General features: G+C 41.3%; 1 pseudogene; it reads left to right on the plus strand.

Annotated features, from left to right (window-relative positions):
- Positions 1–618: 618 nt before the first annotated feature.
- LOC124220283 (heparin sulfate O-sulfotransferase-like) lies at positions 619–1,674 on the plus strand (annotated as a pseudogene).
- The last annotated feature ends 5,273 nt before the right edge of the window (positions 1,675–6,947 follow it).

Genomic DNA, 6,947 nt, shown 5'->3' on the forward strand with positions numbered 1-6,947 from the left:
GTGCGACAATTACGCTCATTTCGTATCAGCTAATTGTGGTTGGACAGAAGGACTAGAAAAACAGTTGATAGACGGAAATCTAATAAGCATGGAATCCTTTCAAAACCAGAATCCAGAAATATCCGACGTAATTAAAACTCGGTTGAAAAACAACAAATACATATTTACCCTCGTAGTGAAACCACGTCAATCAGACCCGGGCAGACTTGACGACATTTTCTACACGTTAGTTAACTTGAGGATTATCTTGTCCGGACTAGACATTCGGTCCATATCATTCCCCATGTCAGGCCAGGAGTTGATGATATTCTACGATCTATCTTTAAAAAACTCATTTATCACATTTTTGCGGATTCAGACATTCGAGTAACACTTTGTAGAAATACTACAATTATATCAGACGAACGATTACGCGAAGACATGATCAAAGAGTACCACGAGTCACTGATCGGAGGACACCAAGGGGTTACAAAAATTTTCAATAAAATAAGAGAAAAATATTTTTGGCCAAATATGAAAAAGCAAATTCAAAATATCATCAGATCTTGCGGCAGTCGCCTGAGGAACAAACTAGTCAGGATCAAAACAACATTACCCATGGCAATCACTGATAGCGCGATGCTTGCATCGTTCGCTTGTCGCCTAACCTTGTTGCAATATTTTCGTTTAAAATGATAGTGAGAACATTTCCAGTACAGTGGTTTTTCGTGATAGTATTAATACTCTTAATTCTATATTTCAAAATAAGAATCAGTTACCTTGAAGAAAGTACTAAAATCCTGCAGAATGCATTGGCTCAGATGGAAAAACGAAACAACATCGAATCGCTTAGACACACTGAGGACAGCCCATTATCAAGTGTCGATGATGTGGTCGTGATATACAACAGAGTACCAAAGACAGGCTCCACAAGTTTTGTGGGCATAGTATATGATCTATGCAAACAAAACAAGTATCATTCCTCACACATCAACGTCACCAACAACATGCATACACTTACTCTTCCAAATCAGGGACAATTTGTAAATAATATTACTCAATGGGATGCAATGAAACCAGCTTTTTATCATGGTCACGTAGCTTTTTTAAACTTTGAAAAATTCGGAGTTAAGCGTACACCGTTGTATATAAATTTATTACGAAAACCTTTGGACAGATTCGTATCTTATTACTACTTTCTAAGATATGGAGATAATTTCCGACCACACTTAATAAGAAAAAAGCATGGCGACACCAAGACATTCGACGGGTGCGTCAGACATGGACAACCTGACTGTGATCCAAACAATATGTTGCTCCAAGTTCCGTTCCTCTGTGGACACGAACCTGCTTGTTGGGAGGTCGGTAATCCATGGGCAGTTGCAGAAGCTAAAAGAAATGTAGAAAAACACTACCTCCTAGTTGGAGTCACAGAAGAATTACCAGAATTTGTACAAACTCTTCAGGCTACACTACCACGATTTTTCAAAGGAGCCTATGATCACTTTATGCATAATAGCAAGTCCCACTTACGACAAACTACCCAAAAAATTGACCCTCTCTCAGAAACTGGGAAGAAAATTCAAAATTCGCAAGTATGGCAGATGGAGAATGATTTATACATGCATGTTTAAAAAAAAAAAAAAAATAGTATTACTTAGGACCCAGCGAATGAAACAAATCATTGTTGTTTAATCTTAAGTGTACTAACCCGCTTCCATGCGCATTAACCCTAGGCGCCTAGCTTTAAACAACATTATGTAACCATAGTATTATAACTATATGCCTTACGCTCATACGCAATCCAGAATATGAACCATACTATCTCAAACATAAACTTACTATTACAAACACTTATCCTCAAATATCCAACTAATGTTGCTAAACGCATCAATCAATATTCAATCTACATTCATACTGCGACTACATACTTGTAAACACACACCAATTATCATTTTCATATATACGGACAACATATTATATTCAGATTATAAATACCATACACTACCTATAATAAGAAAAATTGTAAAACTAATTTTAAGCACATACTTTGGAATCATGTTTCACTACTGTATATGACATTTCCACCTTCTTGCTTTCCATATTCGGGACCATATCTACCGCTATGCTCCCTCTGACGGGGAGGGGTGTTACGTCCAGCATACCACTTCTCTCTATTTTTCCTACTCGCTAACTCTCCCACAGTTCTTACATTAATCTCATGGTCTCTGTCCTGTCCTCTTATCTCTACGTAGTCTCACGCTATTCACTATCGCGCTTACTCATCAAATTCCATTCCCTACTTCTAGATTGTCACAACTTTTCTGCACCCGTACGTTTCACGTCTCGAGGGACACTCCTATTCTGACTCTCGACAACTCCACATCTGGACTTCTTATATATCTTTCGCACAGCACAATTCATTCGTACCCGTATCTCAACTTCTACGCAATAAACATATTGTTACACAGGGTGAAATCACCCGTTTTGCCCCCTCTTTAATGATCTAGTAGTCATCATAGATAAAAGACGTTTATAAACCTCTTATGTCTTTCAAAAGAATAAGGTTGCTGCGTCAACCAACATTATTATAAAAACAGTCTTGTTTTAGACTTTAAACGAGAAACACATATTACGCAATTAAAGCATTTTCACAACATTCATTCACGCTCTTGATTTTGACTTGATAATTAAACTCGCGGATCCATATTTATTTTCCGTAACGTCAAAGAACGTTACAATATAATCGATTTATCAAACATACTCCAGTTTGTTCAATCCTCATCCTCCTTTACGGTTGACCTGGAACGTAAAAGCGAAGCCAACCAGTTTACTCTTACCGCTCAAGAGTAACTCTACTCACGGACGTAACAAGGTCAACATTTTTCTGATCCGCGAATTTCAAATACGGTATTAACCATTCCACTGCATTGATCGTGATTTTGAATTCCTTCTCTTGAGTCTGCATGATTAAGTTGACGTCAGTTTTTGATCTCGTCAAAATCAATTCATGTTTAGCGTTGACAACGATCTTGCGGTAGTCTTCGGCGAAACCCAATATCATGCTGAGCGGTATCAGTACGTCAAAATTACTCTCGGCATCGGTTCATTTTTTCTCCTCTTCTACATCAAGTCATCCAGCGTTCTCCATCAGCCAAGTCTGACCAGGGTGCAGGGAATCGTAACCCTTCATGAGACTTGTCAAGCCAACGTTCTTGCTTCTATGAATCTCAACTACATCGATTTCGTAGCGAATTTCTTCAAACAAATGACAGATCACGTTGTTTCCGAGCTGTGTGTTCACAGTAGCTGTACCATCAGATTCGAGGAGTCGTCCATGGATATGTACCGAACTTTTGCTGGGTAATATGCATAAATCCTAATGCTGAACGGTGATTCGAAATTCATCGCTGTTGTTGAAAGTTGACGAGGCGTAAGGTTTGAGTAGTGTATATATGACAGTTCTAAATCAAAGATGGCAGCGCTCCCCCTTAGCTCCCCCCCAGCTCCCTCCTAGCCCCCCCCCCCAAAATCCGCGGTGCTCCCCCATAGCTCCCCGTAGTCCCCCCCCCAAATCCGCGGCATTAACCCCCTTCCCCCCCGTTGATAATTTTCGCGGTTTGCCGCAAGATGGCTATTTTCATAGGATTTGACACACACACACACACACACACAATGATTCCTGTCGAGACTTGTTTGGCGCCGGAAAGCCGCACACAAATCGGATAGGGTAAAAACCCGCTAGATCTATTGAAAAAATTCCAGGAAATGACTCCTGAAGAAAGGTTTAAAATGGCGTTTTGAATGCTTTTAACAATTTTTTTATTTAACATCAATTACATTTAGTTTTCTTATTGTATTCTCAATTATCTTATTCTAAATTTTAACGAGTAAAATTATACATATTATTTTCAACATCCATATTAATTAAAACATATTATTATTCCAAAATTGACTTATACCAATTTTTTAACAGTACCACTGATCGGATTATATTCAACAATGCGATCATGCAAGATCATGCAGTGGGCAGAAGTGTGTGGTGGGAACGTAGTGCTAGAGTCAAATTCCAATCGAATGTCCACAGGTCCAGTTTTCAATGTTTCGTTCTGCTTGGAGCAATCGATGACGATAAGGGGAGCTTGGTTTATAAATTCACGCCTCGATAGCAAAGGCTCAGCTTCTTTGTTATAGTAGGTCATTTGAAACCGAACATACATATCATAGAGAATGGCGTATTGGTTATTGTATATATCAATATTCATATTTCCGTAGGGATAGCACTGTGAGTTGAGGAAGAGTTTTACATCTCTGATCCGACAATGATCAAATACGCCAGCATTTTTCAGCGGCTCGTTTCTCCTCGCAGTTTGAAATCCTAGAACGACATATCTCGGCTTCTCAAGCTGCGTCGATGTCTTGACTGACCATATATGCCGCGTTGTTGATGGGAGCATCGGATACACGTACGTTTCCCAAGACCGAAGACTCATGGATATGGCCGGATCCTTGGCGATGTAGTTGAGTAGCTGGATTTTCGGTTTATCTGCCAGTTTGATGTAGGGCAACAACCAATCGATTTTATTCAGGGTGATTTTAAAGTTTTCCGTCGCCGAGGTCTGAATCACGGCATTCAAATCAGTGTTGGAACGTGTGAGAATTAACTCGTGTTTAGCGTTGACGATGACTCGACGATAATCTTCGGCGAAGCCTAGCACATAATTTAACTGTAAAACAACATCGAAGTTTCCAGCGGCATCGGTTAGTTCCTTATCCCCACTCAACCACCCGGTATTCTCCAGATTATATTGCTGGCCTGGAGTCAAGGATACGTAACCCTTCATAGTGCTGGTGATGCCAACATTTTTATTCCGATCAATCTCTACACCGTTCAACTCGTAGCGAACTTCCTCAAACAAATGACAAACGGCCATATTGATCAATTTTTTAACCGTCACCGCAGCCACACCATCATCCTTTGTGATTTTTCCATGAATGTGTAGAGAGCTTTTACTGGGCAGTAGACACGAGTCTTGATGTTGAACAACAATATGGATTTCATCGTTGTTCTGGAAGGTGAATGATGCAAACGGTTGATGAGCATGAATCTTAGAGTGCGCGATCGATTCGTCGAATACTACAGGTTTCTGTATTCTTATTATTTCTTCCATGGTAACACACACAGGATGCAGCAAACACGAATTCTTATTTTGTGAAATTTCCACGTAATCGAAGACCCAGGCTCTGGAGAAACCGAACGTTCAGATGTGTCAGTCTCGCAGGCGGTGTAAACGTTGTCAGAGGTGTCGGGCGACTGATGATTTTTGACCATGACGTTTGACTTTTATAACTTTTGCCCAACTTTCTCGTCTCAAACACGATTCCCATTATTTGAGTGATTTCACGTGTAAACGTACAGTAATCGTTTCGCCGCGAAAATTAATCAGCTCGTCGTCTTGATCGACTATTCTCAGCTGTAAATGATGTATCGACTGTACGGCGATTGGCAGGTAAATGACGTTGGTAGGCAGTTCGACAATCTTATATCCCGATGGAACGGTTGGGAAAAATTCGTGAATCGTGTGAGCTCGATGCCCGTTTATGTACGCCCCTGTGGTTATGCTACACTCAACGCGTAAAGTATTAACCTTCAGTATGGCTACGGGTAATTCAGATTTATGAGTAACGTTTCGTGATAGCTCAACCGCCTTAAATCCCAATAATCGGCCAATCGAATCTTTGGGCTCAAAGTCTACCACATGATTGCATGTGACTTCACTGTTCAGCTCGTTGTTGTTAGCTGTCAGACTAAGGGTGATGTCGGAGGGTAGCTCCTTATGCAGAAAATTTTCAATATCCTCAATTTCATAGCTTCCCGTGGGTATCGCGATGCTCTCTCTGCTGTTGTCCGCTCGTTTCAGGTAAAATTTATTACACCTCTTATGAATATTGGGTATTGAATTGAATGTCAGGAACTCGACGAGTCCGAGAACATAGTTCTTCTCTGGTGATAACTCGATTGGGGGGAAATATTGAGCCTCCAGCACGGAGGATGTACCTGACAGTGTTAACGTCAACGATTCCGGCATGACTAATGCTTGCTCATGTAACACTTGTCTTTTTATAGTTGTTCGCTGAGAAATTTGAGGCACAAGTGGCCGCAAATCACAGTATCATATTCTTGATATCTCTTATGATTGTATTCAACGCTACCAACACCGAGATACCTCATCAAGTCCTTAGGCGGTGTGAAATCACCGAAACTATCGAAATACACAACATGGTCGCCATTTTTCTTGTACGCAACCCAATGTGCCTCCGGACCGTTTTTATCATCAAGATTAATGATTGCGGATTCTCGCATTTTTGGTCCTGATTTCGGCAGATCATTCCGCATGAAAACACCTCGAAAATGCGAAATTTTCATATTTTTAGCATAGTTGCGTGAATCAATGTTGGTGAGATCTCGGTGTAGCAGCTTTACTAGTTTTTTGCCGGACGTAAGTACAGGCCCATTCCGCTGCGGCAGGGTCGTAGGTATAATCCCTTGCCCAAAGCAATCGCCTCCATTGTTGTATTGTGCCGTTTGGCCTCGTTCAACTGATGTTTGTTGACACTAGCTTCGTTGACAGCTTTAGCTATACCCGCAGCACCACCCGCAAGAGCCCCAGTAGCGCTTAGACCGGCCAGAATTTGAATGAGAAACGGCAGGATGCCGCCAATTTTATCAGGCACAGGTATAACGCGAGGCATACGAATATTCTTCCCAGTCCCACGCGCAGCCACACGAGCACCCGCCAACGCCGACTCGACGGCTTTATAACCCGGTCGCATGGCGACCATTGCTGCTGTGATGATGGATTTAAGATTCACAGTTCTCTTCCGCTGTTTACTCTTCCCGCCAGTTCTAGATTTCTTCTTCGCAGCCACTCCAAGTTTCGACCGCTTCGCAGCTAAGCCCATTCCGA

Source organism: Neodiprion pinetum, chromosome 5, assembly GCF_021155775.2.
Source record: "Neodiprion pinetum isolate iyNeoPine1 chromosome 5, iyNeoPine1.2, whole genome shotgun sequence".
Classification (NCBI taxonomy): Eukaryota; Metazoa; Arthropoda; class Insecta; order Hymenoptera; family Diprionidae; genus Neodiprion; species Neodiprion pinetum.